This window comes from Lontra canadensis, unplaced genomic scaffold, assembly GCF_010015895.1.
Source record: "Lontra canadensis isolate GAN:19392208 unplaced genomic scaffold, GSC_riverotter_1.0 scaffold4, whole genome shotgun sequence".
Lineage (NCBI taxonomy): Eukaryota > Metazoa > Chordata > Mammalia > Carnivora > Mustelidae > Lontra > Lontra canadensis.
Window position 1 is genome coordinate 38010757 of NW_022630998.1, and position 17107 is coordinate 38027863.

The following is a 17107-nucleotide window of genomic DNA, read 5'->3' on the forward strand; positions in this document are numbered from 1 at the left end:
TAAAGGGGCCTCAATAAAACTTAGTCCAGTTTTTAAATTAGTACAATGACGGTGATGTTTAACACTATGATTTATCAAGAAAAGTTTTTTTTTTATCTTTTTTTTTTTAATTTACTTATCAGAGAGAGAGAGAGAGGGAGAGAGAGCGAGCACAGGCAGACAGAATGGCAGGCAGAGGAAGAGGGAGAAGCAGGCTCCCTGCCGAGCAAGGAGCCCGATGTGGGACTCGATCCCAGAACACTGGGATCATGACCTGAGCCGAAGGCAGCTGCTTAACCAACTGAGCCACCCAGGTGTCCCCTTATCAAGAAAAGTTTAACTTGTGTTGAGAATCACTGTTTAGGAAGTCAGAGAAATATGCTTTATGTTCAAAAAAGATTTTTGTTTAAATGATTAAAATAAATATGTTTTTATCCTTAAAAGGAATAAGTTTCAGTTACCTGGAAAATTCTTACTGTGGGGGACTAATAATCTGGAGACAGTGACTGTGTTGTATTGATACATACGAAGTTATGTGTATATGTTCAATTTGTAAAAACATAAGAAAATAATCAATGTTCAGGAGATAACCATCCTTTTAAAATTACAATCCACTTTCAGCCAAGCTGTAAATATTGCCACACTTGAATGCAGAATGAAATAAACACGCTCAAGGATATTTATTGACCCACACTAACTCCTTAAGTCAATTTGATTCCAATACAAATTACCCCCAAAGCGCTCCCAGCCCCTTCCCTTTCACATACAACACAGGCAGGAATGGACATCGCAAGACAGAAAACAGAACAACCGAAGTATAACACTCACTAACCACAAGCATATGGAATGCTCCAGCATGTTTTAATGACTGTGGTCCCACTGAACCACAGTTCTGAAATGTATCACTTCCAGTAAATGGAAATCAAATATTCTCCATTAAAGGAGGATTGAGTAACAGTCTCAAAATCTGGCCCTTCTAAATTACTCTTCGGTTCAATAACCCTGCTGCCTAAAAGAGTATGCATTATATAGTGTTTGATACCCCAACAGGAGATAATATAGAGCTATTTGCAGTTGGTTTTTCTCCTATCACTTTGAAAGTCAGAAATTATGCTTTCTGCTCCAGCTCCAAGGAGAAGATAGCTTGGTCTTCCTCAAATGCCTTCTCTCAGGAATTCCTGGTCAGCATAAGCAGCACCATCTGCCCCAGGAGACAGACAGCAAGGGAAAGAACACAGCTCTAGAGGCCATGTGAGAAAGAAGAAAGGAGCATCTTGTCTGCCTCTATGAATCCAGGCCGAGGCCCAGTACCAGCAAGAAAACCAAGGTTTTTGAAGAGCATCTGAAGATTGAAAGGTTAAAGGTTTCTGAGGTTGAAAACTAAAGCATCATTTTTTGCTACCAACCCTCTCAAACTAGGAATCACCAGCATCATTCTTACCACCCTCTATACCATTTTTTCAATATTTTGCATGAATGAAACCCTATGCTAAGCATTTTACATAAGTACATGCTTATTTAATCCTGTGAGGTAGCTATCACTTTCCCATTTGTACTGCTAATGAAACAGAAGAGCAGATAGACTTGTTTAAGTGACAGAAAGTGGTAGAAATGAGATTTATTTACTTATTTATTTATTTTTAAATATTTTATTTATTTATTTGACAGAAAGAGCCATCGAGAGAGGGAATACAAGCAGGGGGAGTTGGAGAGGGAGAAGCAGGCTTCCCACCGAGCAGGGAGCCCGATACGGTCTTGATCCCAGGACCCTGGGATCATGACTTGAGCTGAAGGCAGATGCTTAACAACTGAGCCACCCAGGCACCCCCAGAAATGAGATTTAAACCCAGGTATCTGACTCCAAAGCTCATTTCTTAAACCACTGGTCAATGTTCTTAGGCTCACCAAAGTAACTACATCACCCTACAACCTCTCCCATAGAGTCAGACTCAGGGAAATTCCCTCAGTCCTGTTTGGAGGAAGTGTCCCAGCCCAAGAACGGTTATCAGTTTAGAAATGGAGGGATTCTAACCCTCTGGAGCTCAGATTTTTGTCCTTTTGCTCTCTGGAACCCTGCTGCAGCCAACTAAAATTTCTAGCTCCTGTTATCCCCAAAGTGTCCTTTCACTGCCGTGCCCCAGTTGTGTGACTACAACCTGTCCATGCAGTTGTACTTGAGAGAAAGGAAGAATGATTCAACTAGGCAAGCAGCTTGCCTTGATATATCTGTCCTTAAACATGAATAAGATAAATTGCCTAATCCTAGAGCTGCCAGGTATTAAAAAAGCCTGAGTTAATTCTACACATCACTTTGTGATTTCCTAGTAGCCTCCTATCAATCATCCCAAATATATCTACTATGATCCTTTTCATTTTCCAATAAAGTTGATTGGTTTCCCTCTGCTGAAATCTTTCAGCATCACTCTCCTTTGGGTCCTTGAGAGAGAGAGAGAGCACAAGCAAAGGGAGTGATAGGCAGAGGGAGAGGGAGAAGCAGGCTCCCTGCTGAACAGAGAGCCAGATGTGGGGCTTGATCCCAAGACCCTGGGATCATGACCTAAGCCAAAGACAGACACTTAACCAACTAAGCTATCCAGGTACCACTACATTTTCTTTTTGATTAAAACTGTGGGACTCAGCTTTCTTCTCCTTTTATGTCTCTCCTTAATGACATCATCTGCTGGTTTCTTTTGCCTTGTTGGTAGTTTCTTCTGACAAATAAGCTTTTAAGTGACTGGTACACTTGGGTAGCCAACAGAGCCCAATTCCCATATCTTTTCTCCCTTTTTCCCCACCCACCACCCACCATATTTTCTTACTATAGTTGTCCTTTCCCTGAAACCATAGCTACCAGCTTCTGATGGCCTTTGTTAGAGATGCCTACTCTCCGAAGAACTCATTCCTACTTATGGGAACCAAACAGAGTTAGCTAACTTTCCTGCCTCCTCCAAACTTATCACTAACACCTTCAGAGTCTGTCCTTCCCCACCCACATACTGTGAAGTTGGATCAGCTGGAGTCTGGAACAGAAAAATGGCTGGCATGGAGAACTGGGAACTAAGGGAACATCAGGGTCAGCTCCAGGGTAAATAGCTGTCCAGGCAGGGCTGGGCCTGAGAGCAAGGGCCAGAAGCCCCAGAGGGCTGAACTGAGAGCAAATATACATAGGCCCAGAGTGAGGTGAGAGGTGGGAACCAGGAGAGGGGATGAGTCACACAGAGCAGCCTGATGCCCAGGTCCAATCCAAAGGAGGAGCTGGGTCAAAACAAGTCATGACAAGAGAAGCACGAGTTTGAGGTGAATCCAAGGACAGGAATCGGAGGCTGGAACAGGGCACAGCTGAAGGCAAGCAGAAGGAATCAAGCATAAAGCAACAAGAGGATGGGGGAAAGGGGCTTGTTATGATATCCAAGGGCTGAGATTAAATTCCACCATTTAGACAATATCCCAACCATGTTGGTGTCTGTTCATTCCAGAAGCATATATAGATCCATGCACTGTAAAGCCACCAAAAGGGGTTTCTGATGGTTTATGACTCTTGATCTGAAGCATTGTTTTCCAACAGATGCCAAGGACAACTGAGCCCAACTTCTGTTCCACAGACGATTCCTTCACCAATTAGTTAGGTGGCAGACCCAGACTCAAGTCCCAGTTTTGCTAGTTAAAATGAAACCAACCTATATTTGACTGTTTTTGACCTAAAAAATGGTATTGTCATATGGCTCAACCTAATATCTCATGAGGTTGGACAGGTTACATTAATTCTCCAAGCCTTTTCTTTTCCGTCAAATAGACACAGTAACACCTACTCTGCTGAAATGATAAGATGAAGTCACGGACTTTAAGGTCCTTGATACAATGTCTCACACCAAGTAAATCCTTGATATAGAACTGCTATTATTATCATCCCTAGTTTTCAGAAATAATAAACACTTTGGAATTAAATTTGATAGTAAAACACTCAGAACACTCCCTGAGCAGGTAGCCATAGACAGACATGAGACGTTCTTCATACCCTGTAGTATAAGGCCCATCATGAGCTTCGTTTTTTTTTTTTTTAAGGTTTTATTTATTTGACAGAGATTACAAGTAGGTGGAGAGGCAGGCAGAGAGAGGGGAAGGGAAGCAGGCTCCCTGCTGAGCAGAGATTTTTTTTTTTCCCCATGCGGGGCTCCATCCCAGGACCCTGGGATCATGACCTGAGCTGAAGGCAGAGGTTTTAATCCACTGAGGCACCCAGGTGCCCCGATGAGCTTCTTTATCTACATCTAACTAATGTGGCAGTGGAGCATTTGCTGAAAACCGTCCCAGACTCTGGAGTCAGTAAGACAGCGCTTGAATTAATCCTGGCTCCACCACTGAATGACCTTGAGCAAATCACTCAACCTCTCTGAGCCTCAGCCTATTTATCAGCAATCTGAGGATAACAGTACTTGCACAAATATTGCCCATGACACCTTAGCATACATGGCAATCATGAATGCTCAATGGTTGGGAGTCCTTACATGCTGACTGGATCTCAGTTCTAACACACGCCTGGTCATTAATTTCAGCTCCCAGCAGGAAGCCACACTAAGTCTTGGGTAGCAAGGAGCATTAATGTGAGGGACACCCTCGGATCCTTTGTCTATTTACCAATCTCTCACCCAGATTCCAGACTTGTCTTGCCTAGAGGTCCTGGATTTACTGTACTGTCTGCAGTTGGACAGATGGTTTGGTGAGATGGCTAGCTATTGTTCCATCACAGGCAAATTCTGGAGCTTTGGCTTGGTCTTGGAACAACTCCTACTTTCTTGTTTCATGTTGGAGAAGAATTCTTGGTAAGTAGAGACTTTCTCACTCAGAATAAAACAGCTTATTTTTTTTAAAAAATGTTCATTAGCTTTCTGGGACATCAAGTGGCTCTTATGAAGGAGAATATTAATTGGTCACTGCAGAAGGGTCATACAGAAGCAGAAAGAGAAATTTCCTTCTTCACACAGATGAATTTCAGAACTTGAAGCAGAGAGCCAAGCAAGGGCACACTGGGTGCAGCTGAGGCCATAATGTCTGCAGGCATTTGGCTGAGCCTGGTCTGCCTGCCACTTTTCCCACTGAGAACCTGAGCGACACCAACAGCTCTGCGGCCAGATCACATGTTGCTACTGGGAATCACGTTATGTCATCTCGTAGAAAAATCTGCACAAACATGCCAACTTTCTTTGGTAAAAATCAAAGGCCCACTTTTCTCTTTCATCTTCCTGGCTCTACCCTCCCAGGCTCCCGAGATGCTGCTCTTGGCTCACTCTCCATGTTGGGATCAGCAGAGTTTATCAGTTCCAGCAGGGCGAGCAGCCCACACTGCATAAACAAACTGCAGGGATAACAGGGAAGCAGCTAAGTACACACCATCATAATGTGGGCACGGTGGGCAGAACTAACAAGGGCCATGGGACAACTTCATTTTGGTTGAAGAGAATGAGATCTTTGGACCCTATAACAAAGGAATGATTGTGTTTGAGTTACTGGTTTAAGAAAAGGTACTGGAAGAAGAAAAAGAAAAGGTATTAGGTTCCATTAATGAGTCAATCAAGTTTTTGAGAGTAGATGACCTAAAGATTTGAGGTGGTCTTCCTAATGGAGTCTGTGGGAACATGTGGAGGTCCAAGAGGAATTTTAGAGCTGGATCCAGTTTGCCTCTAATGTAGGTGATGAGATTTAGGGGATTCTATGCGTCATTCAGCAATACATCACACTGGGCCCAACAAACTGTACCTGAGAATCCACTGGGTCAGAAGGGAGAACCAACAGAAATTCCTATGGTACCTAATTATGAGACACCTAGAAGCCTCAACCCTTGGAAAACGGCTCCTTTCTCTACAAGTCTATTGTAGAATATGTTAATCTTGGCTCAGGGAAATGGATTGAAACTGAATTAGTCTTGGGAATATTGTGTGTCAATCTAACAGCCAGTGTCCCACCCCTCCCTGGATAATATACTAAGGCAGTAAAGTCAGATTTGTACTAATATTAGGCATCTTGCCAGAGGTAGCCTCTACCAAAGAAATGGCAAATACGACCCCCTTTTGCTCTGTGAGTTTCTGTGGTGGTTTCAGCAGAAGTTCCTGAGTGGGAAACTGAAAAGGTCAAAATTACCTCTCAAGTGATGACAACTTGAGACTTTCTTCATTCCCTCTTCCCTTTATCCTCCCTACTTGGGGGTGGTGAATTAGCCATCAGCACTTCCCAGGTGAAGTCATCAAGTTCATGAACTCAACTCCCTGGTAAAAAGAGATGGACCACAGAAGACCAAAGAGCCAGCTAGCTAACGATGACCTAGGCACACACAAAATTTCCCCATCTTTGATAATCGTGCTATTACAAGAACCTCTTTCCTTCTCCACTGTGGAAAAGTGGCTGATACCTGTTCTCTTATCTACTGCTTGACGATGTTGTAAGAATTAATGAGGGGGGTCTACAATCTACTTCCAACTTCTCAGATAAAAGGACCTCTGGATAAAAGTCATTTCAAGGGTGTGGTGGAGATGGTAAATACCATCATAGAAATGAAGTATCTGAAAGTAAGCTCTAATAATGGCTATTCACATAATCATGGAGGTTTACCAAGAGTTTTCTATGTACTCTCTAAAAGCTTCACATGTACATCAAAATAACCTTATAGGGGAGGCAATATTATTATCTCCAACTGACAAATGCAAAACTGAGACACAGAAAGGTTAAGCAAGAAGTCACTTAAGGTCATATAAGCAGTAAGCGGGAACCCTGGGCCTCACATCCAGATAGTCTGACTCCAGAACCTAGGCTCATAATCACTATTCTTTTACTGTGTTTTGCATTCGCCTTGAACTAAGGCCCTTGGTTCTACTGTACCCTATTTAAGCTATTTCTGTGAAGTAGAGAAAATTTCTTTCGGCAAGGCTGGGATTCTCTCTGGCACACTGCATCCCATGAGCTCCCACCTAATGAGTTTGGGATGAGTTAAACTTAAATCACTTCACTGCACCCCCATATTAGTTGGCACCTTCAGATTGCTCACTCTGGAGGAGTACTTGGAACTTCAATATAAATTCAGTTGAAGGTAGTGAAAGTAAGATATCTACCCCGGCAGCATAAGCCCCAAGACTGTACATGAGCAGGGCCAGCAATGGAGTTCTGCTGACTGGAGTTCTGCCAGCCATTCCTAGATGCCAATTTGTAGCCTGCTGTTGCCCAGATGAGTCCATTAGTAGGCTTGTCACTGGCAGTAAGAATTCTACAGTCCCCCAAAGCCCTTTCTTCTCTGGCAGTCAGGGCTGGAGCAAAGGATGGGAGAGTTGTGCCCAGTGGGCTGCACAGAGCCCAGCCAGCACGTAGAGCCTCTGGCAATTAGCACGGTTCCTACAGTTCCTTAAACAATGTTGAGGGACCCTTGTCTTTCATCAAGCTGCCTTAAAGCCAGTCTCTCTTGATGGATCCCAGAGGGAAAATCAAGGAGGAAAGAATTTATTTCCAGACACAGTTGAACAGCAAGCAACTAAAGAAGCACCTAAAAAAATTATAATTAAATATTTCTCCAAGGAGCAAATTAAGATAAATGCCTTAAGAGTTATTCACAAAGATCCATTTAGAAAATGTCCAATTAGGATAATACACACTACATTTCAAGGACTGAAGGGAATGCTCCACTTCACCCCTTTTTGCCATTGTTGATACACCAGGTTTCCAAGGGAATGCATTTTTTTTCCATGTTCGGGAGAGCATATTCTCTCAAGGGAAGCACCAAGAGCCATATTTGGTGGCACAGTATCTTGTTCCCACCCTCACTACAAGAGTCATAACAGAAGTTAACTTAGATCGCTGAATGGCACCTGAATAAAAGGACAAACCCCATTGTTGACCAAATTTTGTGCCTACTGATGTGACTCTTGTCACATCAAGCCCTCATGCGTTTTCATCTCCGCATAACAAATGAAATGAGCCTCCACCTTTTCTGAAAGAGAACTCAGGTTTCCCTTGTCCTGTTCATTTTTACTAGGCTTCCGCTGAGGGCTTTGTCCACCTGACTTCCAGATAAACGTCACCTAGAGCGGTTTCATTCTGAAGGATTTAAACTTATCTTGCAGTTGATCCTCAAGTTAAGTCCTCTACAAGTCTCCTAATCTTCCATGAGAGGATTGACTATATTATGGACAGGGAAAACTGAAGCACTAGAGCTTTGGGGCAACCCAGAGGGGCCCGAGCTCTGCCTTCAGCCCCAGCTCCTTCCTGCTCACAGCCTTTTGATTATATGGCACCTCCTAGCAAGAAGAAGTAAGCAGGCTTCCCAAAACAGATGATATATTTCCAAATGAGGGTGGGTTGGATGAACTTTCTGACCTAAGCTTTTTGAACCTCCCACATTTGGCAGGTCAAGGCAGGATCAACCCACTTAAGAACCAATTTTTTGCCTGTCTGTCTGCAAGGCTGCTGTGTACAAAGCACATTGGGAAATTTTAAAAAGCAACCATTAGTGTCTCTGACACATGAAATGCCTACCAGGGTCTTTTTCCTGTTTGTTATCAAGATTAATATGAAAATATAGTACAGCGAGCAAAGAGAAAGAGTATTTGAATGACTTTCAGTCCCAATGCAATGCAAATTCCTGCAGTTCAAATGCAAAAAGTGCCTCAATTCTTTTGCTTTTGGCCAGGAATAGATCATTTATTACCCCTCACTAGGAAGACTATGGGAGAGCCCTCATTATCTCATATCCATGCTTTCCAAATCAATCAGCTTCCTGCTACACTGCTGGGCTTTTTAATTTAAATGTCAGCTAAAGTTAGAATGTGTTTTATAAAAATGTCAGAGCCTCATTAACTTCAGTTTTGTGTTGGTCTTGTCTCTCACTTTTAGTTGACAATGTTAAGGAAATCATTTTTCTAAGAACACTTGCACTAAGGCTTCTCTGAATTGTCATAATACTCTCCTTAAAAATCTGAACTCTGGTGAAAATTTAAGATGCTCCAAATTATCAGTATCTGTGCAGAGTCCCGAAGTTTTAAATGCCTTCCTGCCTTGATATTCACAATAAATAAAATTCACAATAAATAAAATACTCTAAATGCTGGAATTTGATCCATGCTTCTCAGTGGCCTTTTGGAATATGACTGTCCTACCCACTGCAAGATTTTCAACTTCCCTTCTCCTCTCCACTAAATGCCAGTAACTTCCCAGTTATTGTGACAACAACAACAAAACCCTCCACACTTTTCCAAACAGCTCCTGAGGCAAGCTGTTGTCTCTGCCCTGTTGAGATGAGATTAAGCCACAAATTTCAAAACCCTCACATTGGACAAAAAACAAACCAAAATACTCACTGGCCACAAAGTCTCTCCCCACACCTCCCTTCTCAGGAGCCTCTCCACTTATTTCAACTCCTAAGATTGCATGCTGGGGCTGCTCATTTCATTTTGGGGTTTACTGCTTTGTGATGCTGGCTGAACTATACTGTTCTCTTGCTGCTGATAGAGGTCTTTACTGGCTTAAATGTGATCTGCTAAAAGGCATGTATCTTAGGATAGAGATCGTGTGTTATACATCAAGCAGGGTCCTAAGCATGGCGATGTTTATATTGGATGGATGGATAACAGGACCTAAATCCTAGACCAGTGGCCAATGGCTTAGTAAGAAATACAGAATATTCTGTCTCAATGCTTCTTATTTGTCTTCATAGCTTGTTAGGGTTCTGGATCACGTCTATAGCACAGTGCAACTGGACTCTTCTGCCCTCGTGTTAACACATGGAAAGACACAAGAGAAGGAATATTGTAAAATCTGTTGCGGGAGCAGCAAGTATATTGAAATGACCATAAATCATGTGTGTGTCTACAAACACAAAGAATACATGCTAACATTTAACAGGTATGAAATACTTTCCTCAAATTTGACACTTTAAGGGAAAAGTCAATTTTCCTCTTGAATTAACTTTCCCTATGCCTCTACTTTTATTATTTGTTTTCAAGGTTTCCATTGCTGCTCTTTTACTAATGTACTTAACAGATGTCCTTCCAAAGGTGTCAAACCACTATTGCTCTTGTTATTTTCTAACTCCCCGATTTCTTTTTCAGTAAACAAATTATGAAAAAAAAATTGAAAAAAAAAATTTCCCCCTTATCTGTATATGCTGGGGAGAAGAAAAAAATAAAAGAATTTTATTTTTAATGGTGATTTTCTTTTTTTTTCCAAGTTTTTATTTAAATTCTAGTAAGTTAATATCTGTGGTAAAATTACTTTCATGTGTAGAATACAGTGATTCATTACTTACATACAACACCCAGTGCTCATCATAGCAAGTGCCCTCCTTAATACCTATCACCATTCAGCCCATCCCCCACTCACATCCCTCCATCAATCCCCAGTTTGTTCTCTGTTGTGAAGAGTCTCTTACGGTTTGCCTCCCTCTCCCTCTCTCTTTTTTTCCCCTTCCCATATGGTCATCTGTTTTGTTTCTTAAAAGATGATTTTTCTTATCAATAGCCACAAAGAAACAAACTACAGTCGATTCAAAAAGCAAACACAAATCCTTTCTATTTCTGTAGCCTCAGTAAGTGCTTTCTTCTATGAGATAAATGGAGACAATCACTAGATCAGAGGAAAGGTGAAAAATATAACAAATTTCACAATCAAGTTTAAGGGTGAGTGAACTACTGGCCACAGCTGGAGAGGACAATGTAGAAGAGAAATTGCAAACTTGAGTTTTTCTCTAGACTAATGATAAATTCACACTGATCTAGTTTGTCCCTGTTTCCCTATCTCCATAGATTGCAGTACCCCACAAGAATAAGATGTCTGACCTTTGCCAAGATGTATCAGGGCTGCCAGCAGCCTCCATCTCTTTAAAAGGGAAAGAAAGAAACCACCCCATTCAGAGACCGCACCAAGATAAAATCAGTGGCATGGCAATACTGGGCAAAAGTTAGGTCAGGTGACAGTTTTGTCTTTCTCTCTGTGTCCCTCCCTGCCACAGAGGCCATGCAGTTTCCCACTGTCTCGTTCCATTCTGCCTTACCTCCATGGTCTGGGGTATGAAGAGGTTGAGTTTGAAACACTAGGACACTGCCCCCCAGGAAACAAAGTACGTCTGTGATCCCTTCTGCTTCCCCATTTTCAGACAACACTGCTTCCACAGCTGGGAGACAAAAAAGAAAGAAAGAAAAAAAAAAAAAGAAAGAAAGAAAAGAAGAAAAGAAAAGGAAAGAAAAATCAGGCTTTAAAAGCTACCAATACTGGTCAAACCGTTGCCAATCCAGCAGGAAAATCTTAGCGCAATTTTAAAGCATTATCTCCTTTCTGCAGAGCAGGAGGAGGCAACATGGGGACATGACTTACTGGGGATTCACTAAGCAGGATTCACATGGAACCTAATTTGCTGAACTTGAACCTAAACCTAATAGTAATATCTTTCAAGAGAAAAGAGAAATACAATGTTTTAAAAATCAACAGATTTCAAACTAAAACAAATATCCTCCAAATTGAACCTGAACTAGATTGATGTTTCATTAACTTTCTCATCTTGAAGGCATTCCCTTGGCAATTTCTCCATGGCACTGGCAGCCAGTCTTTTTATTGGCTGCCAGTTCACAGATGACAATACCCCTGACGGGTTGGACAACTAATACAGTTCCAGTCTGCAAACTTGGCTTCCCTGCTAGGTAACTTAAAAACCATTTATACAGTCCAGTTTGATTTTTGAGTGTGCAGACAGATGGGTTATTTGAACCCACTGCGCCACAGACCTGTTTTTATATATTCCTATGCCTCTTATAAATCAGACCCAAAAAGGAATAATGGATGGACTGCCTAGCCATTTCGAGCAATTATTCTGTCCTGCATGGGTGGGGGAAAAGACATAGTGTCAGCAGAGTTATCAGCAGTTACTTTTTACTAGAAGAAATGTTACATGTCCAGTGCCAAGCACATCTATCTGTCTGACTGCTTTGTCTCTGATTGTCTCTATTTTTTTTTCCTTCTATCCCCCGTACACATGTACTCTTCTTAATTACTAGCAGAAAACAGTGCATTCTGCACACTTCACAACATCTGTTTAGGCCTTAATTAATCCAACACTCACATGGTCTCCATAGCAACAATGCTTAACAGGCTCAGTCTCCACATTCAAAAATCTTCCTCTAAGTGAATGACTCAAAGTATGGTCCTTACCAAAATAATGTTATGTTAATGCTGGTGTCAGATATAAAGAGAATTTTACATACAGGGTGTTTACATGGTGAAAAGACCAAGTTCTGATATCACATTCAGTATCACCATAGTAAAATCAACCACCTCAAACCAGGAATACATGTTAAGAGTAATTTTTCCAAGGTATTGTAAAAAAAAAGAAAAAATCCCATTATTCCCTTTATGGCACAAGAAATTCCTGTGCTATGGAAGATTAATGACTACAGTTATCTTGATGGAGCATACAGTTATTGTTTGCAGGGCAGTTGGAAGAAGCAGAAGCGTTAAAAAGAAACTTACCAGGAGGTGTTCTTCCTGAGCTCCTGGCTTTACAGAGCTTAATTAAAAACCTACTGTCCTTCACTGGCACCTGCCAACTTCTTACCCAAAGTACAGCTTGCCAGCAGCACAGAGGTGGACTGAGGCTTTCCAAGGAGGCCATGAATGCTGCCAAGCGAAATGTCAAGCACATTTCTGAGAGTCTGTTTTAGCTCTGTGGCCTATACAGATGCTCTCCTTGATATTGACTCTATTTGTATTTCTATTTGAAGCTATTACGGGCAAGATTGTAAAAATAAGCACTGACAACTACCCAGAAAACCTGCTCAGATATTATACATGGTGTTGGAGGGTGGGGGGTGGAGTGTAAGTAAAGAAACCAGGGAAGACTGAAGCCAGGTATTTATCCCCAAATGGCATTTAAGTCCATACCCACTTCTGTCGTTAAATGCTTGACTTGGGCGCTAAGAAGAAGTAAACCATTTCTCAGAGTTCTAGCCCTTTCCCTTCATGGCTTCCTTTGAAGCCATGGTTTGGCAAGCAACCCAAAACCAGCAGAGAAAAGAACTTAGACAAACTCTTAAGTAGGCAGAAATGTACTTTCATAGGCAAATCAGATCTCTTCTATGCTATATGGATCAATCCTCTGAGCACCTGAACAAGGACAGGATCTTCCCAAACCTTCCCCAGTGACTGGAACTCTGTGGAACCTGGGTACATAGGCGCTGGGGACAACTTATCTCCAGGCTGCCTAGGGACAGAGCCAAGGAGAGCCAGGAGCTTGGGGTGGGTGGTGGAGAGACTCGAGTACCATGAATTTTAAAAAAGGGGGGTCATTGGAGGATGTGGGGGTGGGAGCTCTTCCAGGAATAAGGACCAGTTCTCTAATGTAACTATAGTAACTACTGAGGTGAACAGAGAAAGTATAATCTTATTTTCTTACCAATTTCATTCTTTGTCCTCATGTAATTGTCTGTATGAGACTCTTGGCTGCAGTATCCAAAACCTCTGACTTTTAGGCAGACAACTAGGATTCAATTAAACACCAACATTGGTGTTTCTCAGCCATGAAGCTTTTACAAAACTACCAAACCATGGTCCCCCTTCAAGTCACTTCACCCAAGACAATATTCAATCACCACTTCAAAGTGATTGCTTTGAACTCACAAGCAAGAGGTCAAGAAATGGAATGGAAATGGGATCAGGGTTCTAGCTCAAGTTCTGTCACCTCTTTGAACTTAGATTTCCAAAGACTCTTGTTCATCCTCCCATCCCTTCATTCAATAAACATCATGAAGCTCTTACTCTGAGCATAGGCATCATAGCAGGCTTTGATCCTGGATACCTCTAACAGCAAAGGAAAATGGGTTGTGGAAAAGTGAAATCACACTTCCCCAGCTATTTTAGCTCCTCAGCATGCCCACACTTACTGTCTTTGGACCCCTATCACCAGCATGTAACAACCACTATCAACGTTTAGAGTGGTTATTCTGTGGCATTTGGTTCACTGGCCTTATTAATTCACTTAGTTCACACAACAGGACTGCAAGGCATGACTATTATTATCACCCCCATTTCACAGATAAGCAAACTGAGCTCAGAATCAAGGCCACAGAACTGTACAACTCTAAGAGATTTCACTCACATTGGATTCCACAAACACGGATCTCTATGGTACTCCCAGGCATTGTACAACCCTGTGGTCCCAGCATGGGAGAGGTGGTGGTGGTGTCAATAAGGAGAACCTAAACCTGACTGTTATATCCTTCTATGGCTTCTCTCACATTGGGCAGAGGGACATCCATGCTTGAGAGGCAGTCAGGAAAGAACATGGTGAACTCATGGTGTCATTCTGGAATATTCCTTTCATGAACCCACCTGTACTTGATTTAATTTTTTTTTTCTTTTTCCATTCTCCACAAAGCCTTAAGTGGTAGATTAAGGTGAGGTGAGGGGCGGCACCATGAGAGCTGATTAAAAAAAAAAAAAAAAAAAAAATCAAACCAGAGGGGTTTTCCAAGATAGCCACTAGGAAAACCCTGAACATACCTGTTCCCATGGACACGGGTCCACAGCCACGCAGGCAACGATTCCTTCTGCTAAAACCCTGCAGACTAGCTGAGCAGCTGCTTTGCGTGGCAAGCTAGGAAAGCGCCACACTGATCCAGTCAGGAGAGGCTGAGAGGCGGTCTCGCCAAAATCCCCAATCTGCACGCGGCAGCAAGCAAGTGGGAAAAAACGAAGCCCGGACGGTCTCCCTGAGGAGGGAGGGGTTTGTGCCCTACAACAGGCGCCCCAACTTTGGAGACCTGCACCTGAGAGAGGAACCCCAAGAACGCCTGGCTATGAAACAGGGCTCGGTGCCCCATGAGAGAAAGGCTGCAGTTAGTTGGCGCCCGCTCTTAAAGGGCTGCAAGCGCACGCGCACGCGCACGCGCACGCAGGCGCCTGGAAGGCACGAGGAGGAAGACTTTCCCTCTGAGATTCATTGGCTTATCTTCCAGCACGGGCTGGGTGGGGTGGGGCGGGGTGCGGGTCTCCAGGCATGCACTTGCTGGTGCTGGCAGCACTTTTGTTTGCGGCGCCATTTCGTCTTTCCTCAGAGCCTGCAGTCTTCTCCCCCAGTTGGCGGGAGCAAGGCCTGGACACCCCCTCTCCTGCTCCACAGCACAGGTATCTCCGCGAGGGGCGCTCTTGCACAAATCTGGTGCCCCCCCCCATCCCCCCCGTTTCACAGCTGCCACCCAGGGCTCACCCCTTGATCACCCATCTCCGGAGGCGAGGGCACTTGCGTCCCTCGGTCCCACCAGAATGTAACATTCGGATACACTTCTTGGCAGGCTGCCACCGCCTCAAAGCACCGCAGGCACCTAAGGCTGAAACCTAGCAGTCTTTCGGAGAAAGGGGCCTGTTGGCTTGCTCCTCAGGCCTAAGGGCCAGGCTACAGATGGGACCTGGAGTGAGGTGCCTATGTAGGTGTTCTCACGGAATTTAGGCCAGGGGATGCCATCTTGGCAATTTCCCTCTGCCTCCCTGCAGCTTGTAGGTACTTTCCAGAAAGGAGCTGAGACACTGGTCTCAAACCGTGATTTTCCCAACTATCACCTGGTCTAGTAGCCAACAGGACTACTTTGTTCCACAGGATTGTGGATATCTGACTACTTTAACAACTGCTGTCTGAGGGTCTGGCCTCCAGTCAGCCTGCATCTAGGTGCTAAGATCCCCCTTTGGGGTGCTGAAAGGCCTGTGCACACCCTTAACTACCTTCCAGACTGGGAGAGATGGCTGTTTCATCTAATTCATAGAAATCAACTCAGAGAGCCCAGCAAAATGAGGAAACAGAGGAATATGTTCCAAATAAAAGAACAAGATAAAACCTCAGGGGGAAAAAAAAAAACAACAACTTAATGAAACAGTTAAGAAAATACAGAAGAGCCATGTGAGTCCCCCCCCCAACCCTTCCCTCTAGTTAACTCTGCTTTGACTCATGCACATCAGTTTATCCCACAGAAGCACCCTGAGGCATCCTTCTGGACCCCTCTGTCTCAATAAACATCTTCAAGTGGTCCTATGGTCCCCTTTACTCCTGGTTTCTTGTGGCTTGGGATCTAGTAGGTAGACATCCACTTGGGCAAAACCCACTTGGGATCTAGTAGGTAGACATCCACTTGGGCAAAACCCAATGGTAGAGGGGAGAGTAGAAGGGTGAGCCAATGATGAGGAGGCACATCCTCCATAACCTGGCTTTCCTCGGAATCCCATCAGTTAGCAAGGTGAGAGAGAGAAACTTCCATGTTTCCTCACAACTTGTATAAGAGTGTTTGAAAGAGGGGAAGGCAGATGGATGTTCTCCCTTGGACAACTTAATCTGGAGGGGAGGAACTTTTTCTGCTGTACCTCCAAGCACGTGATCTGGTGTCTTTCTCGGCTTTTATTTCATGTCTCTGGACTTTTGCTTGGGTTGCTCTCCTTGCTCACACTATCTGACCCCTCTGTGACTTGCTACCTATCCTTCAAGCCTCAGGCATCTTCTACTTTCGGACAACTCCACATATTCCTGGCCCCCAACATGCTTTTCTTATGAACTCCCATAGCAACCTGTACTTCTCCCTATCTGTTCTTGAGTTTGTTTCTCCAATAACTTGCAGGCTAATTCTTTTTTGTTTTGTTCCTAGCAGATTGTTTGGCCTTTAGCAGGCAGTCCACTGGCTACTGAGTAAATGCGCTGAATGAAGGTTTCGAGATGCAAGTGAGTTGAAAGCTGACCTTAGGAAACCTTAGTCCAGCCTTATAATTAGCCACCTGCAGGCATTCAACTTCTCTCTTCACGGTTTCTGGCGGTGCAGGTATGATCCACCTGAGGACTGGCACCAAGCTTAGCAATTATTAAAAGATTGTTTAATGATTTAATAATAGCTAGCATATATTGACAACTATGCCCCAGGCTCAGTTTTAAGCATGTTGCATAGATTAATCATTCACGTCTCACAGTTCAGTAAGGTAATCATCCCTCTTCCGTAGGTGAAGACACGGAGACCGAGAGAAGTGAAGTGACACACCAAAGACACACAGCAAGCGGGAGATCCAGCTCTAAACTCCATGTTCTTTGCTGCTGAGCCTCTCACTGAAAAAGGCAGAGAAAGCTGAACACTAA